At 47.3% G+C, this 7400-nt stretch overlaps 1 pseudogene; it reads right to left on the bottom strand.

Annotated features, from left to right (window-relative positions):
- Positions 1-4005: 4005 nt before the first annotated feature.
- On the bottom strand, positions 4006-4932 carry LOC142859426 (guanidinoacetate N-methyltransferase pseudogene; annotated as a pseudogene).
- Positions 4933-7400: the final 2468 nt, after the last annotated feature.

Raw genomic sequence — 7400 nt, 5'->3', positions numbered from 1 at the left:
ATGTCTTACTTCAAAGAACTATGTCCGCGTTCGTTGCCATTCTATTTATGACAGCTAGGAACCTAGATATGCATCATCCCATGAACAGATAATGAAAATGTGCTTCATATATGCAAAATGGAATATAATTCAGCCGTTAAGAAAAATGAAATTATGAAACTCACATGTAAATGAAAATACTGCATATGTTTTATACATGAAATATCTGTGTAGGTTGTATAAACAATCATTATGAGTGAGATAACCTCGGCCCAGAAAGACAAATGTCGCATGCTTTTTCTCATATGTGGATGTTAGCGTCGGATCTTCAGGTATTTGTGTTTCATTTGAAATACTCATAGAGGCCAGGAAATTTGTATGGAGCCATGGCAGGGACTTTCAAGAGAGATAGAACACATATGGGGGTGGCTAATAGAATAGGAAGGGTTAAATTAGCGTTGGGAGTTGGGAGGACATGGCAGAGGGTTGAGTACTTGGAGGGCTCTGCCAGAGAGGCCCACGACGACACGTTAACTGAGTGTCCCATGGTGGGCTTCCTGCACCCCCTGGTGGTCATCTTTATTTTTGCAGATTCTGAGCTAGGAGGACGCTTCAGCGGCGGGCTTCAAGGCCCTTCCTTCCCAAGGTCCGGCAGGCACCTTGGGCACAAATAGCTGTTAGTTCTTTGGGGTGGAGCTTGAGAAAACGCTGTCTGGATGAAGGGAGGGGGCGAGCCCGGCTGTTGGTGGCTGTGCAGTGAGAGTGCCAGTGTCCCAAACAGCCGTCGTCATTCATAGTGTCCCGCGGTGTAGCGGCTTTGAGAAAGCTGCCCTTCTGCTCTTACTACTTGGACCATGCACTTTTCAGTCAGGAAAGGACACGCTTCCAGCTGTCCCTACTCAACCAGGATGCTGGATCCTGTAGATGAGGGAGGAAGGCAGTTTGTCGGACCCAGGCCCTCAGATGGCCGGCTCAGGGTAAGAATCAAGTTAAGAGTCTGGCTTAATTTTTTAATATTTATTTTTATTTTATGTTCATGAGTGTTTTGCCTTCATACATGTATGTGCACTATGTGAGTCCCAGGTGCCCACAGAATTCGGAAGAGGGCATTAGATTCCCTGGAAGATGAGTTGGGATGGTTGTGGGCTGCCGTGTGGGTGCAGGGAACTGCATGAGCAAGTGCGTTTAGCTGCTGAGCCATTCTGGTACCACCGCGCCCCTCCTCTGTTCCAGTTTAAAGATTCGATTGCTAGGTCAGAGTCAAGAGAAGAGACAGAGGACAGGACACACCTGTCCTTGTCATTCGAGAGGACAAAGCCAATGTGTGCATATGTGAATTCCTCTATCTTGTATCGGTACTTGTGTGCATCTGTGTGTGTTGCTGTGCATGCGCGTGCGTGCTTGCACACACGTGAGTGGTCTATGTTGTTATTTCGGGCTAATGAGAGGCCTCTCATCCGCTCCTCCTTTTCAGACACGGAAGTACAGCCGGGCGGTGGTGGCGCACGCCTTTAATCCCAGCACTTGGGAGGCAGAGGCAGGCGGATCTTTGTGAGTTCGAGACCAGCCTGGTCTACAAGAGCTAGTTCCAGGACAGGCTCCAAAACCACAGAGAAACCCTGTCTCGAAAAACCAAAAAAAAAAAAAAAAAAAAAAAAAGACACGGAAGTACAAAAACTATTGAGCTTATCAGAGTTTCATGCAAGTATCTGAGTTGTGGAAAAAATGCAGAAGTTGGCAAAAGAGAAAATACTACATTTTCTATGTAAATGTATATGGAGAATACAAATACTATGTGTGAGTAAATATAACATCTTCACATGGAAACGAGTCCACTGGAGTTCGGCCAAGTTTTTACACAGTTAAACACTATGGGCTTTCATGGGCTCGGAGTGTTCTGGAATATGTCTGATATGGCATGCAGTGGCCAGAGACTCCAGAGGAATGAACGCCCTGGCCTCCTTGAGGTGAGTCAGGGACTTAGGGTTCTAGTGACTTGTATGTTCAAATGTGGTTGTCTACTCAAGGTGTCCCATGTTCCTCTGGTTGGGGCTGTGTGTGGCAACTTGGGGTTAGGGTCAGCTCTGCTAACCCATGTGGTGATTTTGTACAAATTATCCAGATACCCACAGTCCAGCTCCCTTTGTTTTTACTGGCGGTGAAAGTTTGGGCTAGGTGTTTCCAGGGTCTTGGCTACTTATTCAGAGAATTGAAAATGAGGGCTCACACAGATTTGCCAAAGAAGCAAAGGAAGTTTATCCGGAGCAAAGAAAGCCCGAACGCAGATATGGAGGGATAGACTTCAAGAGAGCCAGCCGGGCCTGTGAGTGGGAGAACTCAGCTCCCTTTATGAGGTTCAAGAGAAGAGTCTGGTTACGAAGGGGTATAGCTTGGGTGATTTTCTGTTTTGGTTGATAGATTAGATCACACAACAATTTTTCCTACTGTACATGTGCTTCTCCATAATGCATCTGATTTTTTAATAAAAGGCATTCCTAATTATGGAAAAGCATAGGCTTAAGATGGTAAACAGGGGATTCCCCTAGACGTTTACTCGAGGGCACAATTCGTCGTACTGTGAATATATCACAAACAAATTCAGGCTAAATTTCTCCTTCTGTTTTTCATATCAGACTGTGTTGGGACTACACTTGAATAGAATCTGTCTAAATTTGATAGTTATGAGGGGCAAGGAAACTTGTGCTATTGTTCGGAGATGAGAGTATGTGTGCCTGATGTGCAGGTCGGGGAATAAGAGAGTTCTGAGGTTGCTAGGTTCATGGTTTGGAGAGGAGTGTGTGTGTGTGTGTGTGTGTGTGTGTGTGTGTGTGTGTGTGTGTGTGTGTGGTGTATACTATATGCAGGTAAAGGAACTAGGCTGCCAAGTGAATGATTATAAGAGAGAAGTGTGCACAGCCCCAAACCAGATAGGGTTGCAGGGTCCTAACCTACCTGCTATATTGGTCTGCCTCCGGTCTATTGAAAAAGCCACGAATCTGCAAAGCCATCAGGAGGTGGGAATCGGACCCCCTGGCTACTGTAGTACACACCATTCACTCATTCCCTAGGCCAGAGTCACTCATAAGTGGAGTCACTGACATCAGTCTCACCCCCAAAAGGATGCAGGGTGACAAGCAGCCATGTTTCATTATAGTCAAGTAAGTTTTTTTTTAAATTTAAATTTAAAAATAACAGCAGAAAATGAGGCCCAGGAGAGGACGGGCGGGGCAGGGAGAATTAGCGCTGGGCTATCATTAAGTGGGTGACTGCCTTGTAGAAGAAAGAGCCTTGCAATTGGGGAAGCAGGGCTGTGATTAGGTTTCCATGCCAGCCCCAAGGGGCTGGTGTGCTTTCTGGGGCTAGCTGGCTCGGCTAGAACTCTTGTTTGGTCTGGGGGTTGTCGTTAGTCATCCTTTAGCAGGGCCTGCTCTAGGTGATGGAGCTTGAATGGAACCCTGCCTGGAGGGAGAACATTCAGTGAGTGAGGGAGGGACCTAGCCTTTCCTAGGCTGTTAGTGAATTCTCAAATCTGGGCAATTTTCTTTCTCACTATTACCATAGATCATCCCCAGCTATCCCCTAGTCTACCCTGGTATTCTTTCTGCTCAACTTCAAGCTCTTCTCTTTCTTCTTCCCCACCCCCATAGAAGATCGAATTTTCTTTCTCAACCCCAAACTTGATCCTTTTCCCCTGCTCTGTCTTCACTTCGGGGTGACAGCTGCCTGGTTCAGCACTAATCCCTTCTGCAGTTTAGGAGATACCTGGTGACCTAGCCTGACCTCTGCGGCTTTATCTCGTCTTACTTTCCTGGGTCTACTGACTTCCTGATTCTGGCTGGAAAGTCACAAAATACCCAAAAATCTCTTCTGTCATATTTTAGTCAGATGTCCAGTGGCTATCCTCCAGCGCCCCACCCATCCACCTCTTCCTCACTCACTACTAATACCCAGCCCCAGTGTGGCCCCAGGGTTGAAGGCAAAGGGACAGAGCAGCTACTGGGCCGCCATAATAATCTTTTTTTTTTCTTTTTGTTAGGATTTATTTTATCCCTGAGCTCTGGGAAGGTAGCTGGGCCAACAAGAGTGTCACAGTTCAGGGACAGCTGAGAGGCTGGAGCTCACAACTCCACCCACCAAGGCACTGAAGAGGATATCCGCTCATTCCAGCCTAGGCCAGTCGCTCAGTGCTTGGTGACCAGGGGAGTGATCATCTCAGGGAAGGCGTAGTAACGGCAGTCTGCTGGCGGCACCAGTGCCATCACCTCAGTGCGAATGTTCTCTCTCCGGAAGCCCGCCTTCTGCAGCGCAGGCACCTGTGTCTCCTCAAACATGGTGGTGATGTCTGTGTACTTGGACTTCATCAGTTCCCCCCAGGATGTGAGGTTGCAGTAGGTGAGGATGCCCCCGGGCTTCAGCAAGCGGAAAGCATGGTTCTTTATGAAGTTGAACTGGTGAGTGTGCCAGGTCTCCTCAGACAGTGGGTATGTGTCATATAAGATCCCATCAGGCAGTGTAGGCGCCACCTCCTCCCATAGGCCTTTCAAGGGAACAACCTTGTGTGGCTGTTTGCAGGGCCCAGCCTTGTAGGCGCTGGAAGACCCCATCATTGCACTCAATAATCCAGTGTTCTTCTATGGGGGCCTGTTGCACCCTGGAGGCTGCAATGGCCATACCAAAGCCCACTTCCAGGACACGACCCCCTCTGGAGGAAGCTATCGCCGCCAGCGCATGCATGTAAGGGGTCTCCCAACGCTCCATCACCGGCTTGCCCAGGATCTGCAGGTGCGTGTCGGACGCGTCATAGGCCGCGGGAGCCGCTCGCCAAGCAGGGCCGCAGTCCTCGCCGGGCGCGAAGAGCGGGCTGGCAGCAGAGGAGCTCATGGTGAGGTTCTGCACTTCAGGCCGGGAGGACAGGGCGGTGGAGCGGCGGGGCTGCAGGAGGCAGGGTGGGGCGGTGACCCCGCCATAATAATCTTAAAAGCATGGATCATACTACACACTTCACAGTATCTGTGTCTGGGTCCAGTCAGATGGCTCAGCGGGTAAAGTGCTTGCTGTTGAGTCTGGTGACTGGAGTTCAATCATCCAAATCCAAACGGTAGAAGGAGAGAATCAGTTCCTGAAAATTACTCCCTGGCCCCCACATGTGTGCTGTGGTATACACATACCCCTCACCCATAAAAGTAAAATGTAATAAAAATGTTGGATTTCTGCCTTTGTAGACACCACACAGAGCCGACTCCTGGCACTCTGGGTGCTTGCACTGTGTGGTGTTTAGACCTGAATGAAGCAGAGTGCGGGAAGGAGCTGAAGTCTAAGCTCACTGTTTTCACGTTGGGGGCCTCCTGAGAGCTGCTGGGTAATTACAGCTGCTCAAAGGCCCGCGATAGCTAATGATAGCGTGGTTTGTGCTGGCTTTGTTGTTCCTGGTGCCAGTGGTCCATGTGGGAGGTAGCTGAGAGGTGGCTTAAAGCCACCCCAGGTAATTGCTTTAGATTTTCACTCATGAAATAGTCCAGGGATAGGGGAAGGGATGACTTATTTGGTCTTTGCCAGGGTGGCCTAGCAGGCTAAGGATCTGCTAGGTGGCAGCTAAGTGCCATTTTGAAACTCAGGTCATGTTGCCTGCCCTCTGCTTCTGGTCTTCAGAATTGGGACATACCCATTTTCCTTCAGTTCCTAGAAAGGGGGAAACCTGGGGTATATGCAGGGTTGGTCCTAGGGTTCAGTGGAAAGATATATCCTATAGATATGGATGTTTACATACCTACATACACACACTCATACACACAATACATACTTGCACACATACATACATATAGATATACATACATTTACACATACACACATACCTACACAATACTTACATACATTCACACATACACATGCATACATGGATGCATACATACATACATACATATAATAATGTGTCAATAGATACAGTGCTCCCTGTGTCATAGCTTGACTCAGAAAGGAATGCCATCCAAGACCAGGAGCTTGTGAACCCAGACCGGACCTCTAGCTACTTCAGTGTTTGCCAAGGCCTCAGCTCCAAAAGCTAAGGAGGCTTCAGTGCTGAGAGCCAAGTTTGCCTGCTCCCCTTCCCTTGGGGAAACACAGGCAAATGGGGGCAGGAGAAGTTGAGGAGTCCCGGTTTAGAGGAAAGGACTATACCCCCAAACGACCACTCACTCATCTAGTCATCTATCTGCCCAGTACAGAGGTTCTTGCTTCTCCTTGGGTAACACTAGGTCTTTCCCTAAGGATGGTGAAAGCAGAGGACAAGTCAAGGAATCAGGGATGTAATCTAGGGATAGGGAAGAACACAGGAGGTGCTGATTTCCTTTCCTGAGGCAGAAGAAAAGTTGGAGCAGAAGCAGTTAGGATAGTGTGGGAATGCAGTGTGATGGTTCACTTTATCCATACTTATGGCTGGGGAGTTCTTGTAAGCACTTCCTTTTGACATTACAACATGACGTCATCTGCAAATCCACAAGTTTATTCTCTTAAGAACCACCGAGTTTAGTTAAAGCACACCACACACACACACACACACACACACACACACACACACACACACACTTTCATGTTTTAAGTAAGTTTCCAATTTTATGTTGGGTTGAAATCATAGGACTCTTTGGTCTCATGTGACCCATGGGCCATGGATTGGACACCTTTGTGTCTATCAGCAGAGCTTACATACAGAGGGGCCAGCAGTACAGAATGTTCTACCTAGGTATGTCTGTAACTAGGGTTTCAGGGTATGGGGTTTATTTAAAAGGAAGTTGGCTCAGACCTGTGTTTAATTCCTTTCGGTGTTTTGGCAACAATACTTTTAATAGTGCCAGGAATGCTAAGGCCCCATCTTAAGTTCAAGTGCTCAGGTGAAAGCACACAGCTGGTTGCATCACAAAGTAGCCAAGGCACTTTGTATTTCTAGGGAGAGAGAAGAAAGTAGGGGAATTATTGGATTTTTGAATGTTGGTAAACTTTTTTTGTTGCAACTATTGGCCCTCCAATAACAACATGGAGACTTATTATTAATTATGAAAGCTTAGATAATAGCTTAGGCTTTTTCGTAACTAGCTCTTACAATTTAAGTTAACCCATACTTTTATTAATCTATATTTGGTGTGGAACAATTGTATTCTGTCAATTATATTTTAAATAAAGCTGATTGGTCAGTAGCCTGGCAGGAAGTATAGGCAGGACAACCAGACAGGAAGTAGAGGCAGGTCAATGAGAACAGGAGTATTCTGGGAAGAAGGAAGCTCTTTCTGCTGTCCTGGCCCCACCACAGAAGAAGCAAGATGTGATTGCCTTGATGAAAAAGGTACCAAGCCATGTGGCTAACATAGATTAAGAATAATGGACTAATATAAGTTGTAAGAGTTAATAAGAAGCCTGAGCTAATGGGCCAA

This window comes from Microtus pennsylvanicus, chromosome 11 (assembly GCF_037038515.1).
Source record: "Microtus pennsylvanicus isolate mMicPen1 chromosome 11, mMicPen1.hap1, whole genome shotgun sequence".
Taxonomy (NCBI): Eukaryota; Metazoa; Chordata; class Mammalia; order Rodentia; family Cricetidae; genus Microtus; species Microtus pennsylvanicus.
The sequence above is the reverse complement of the archived record's forward strand: the minus strand, read 5'-3'. Positions and strand labels throughout refer to the sequence as shown.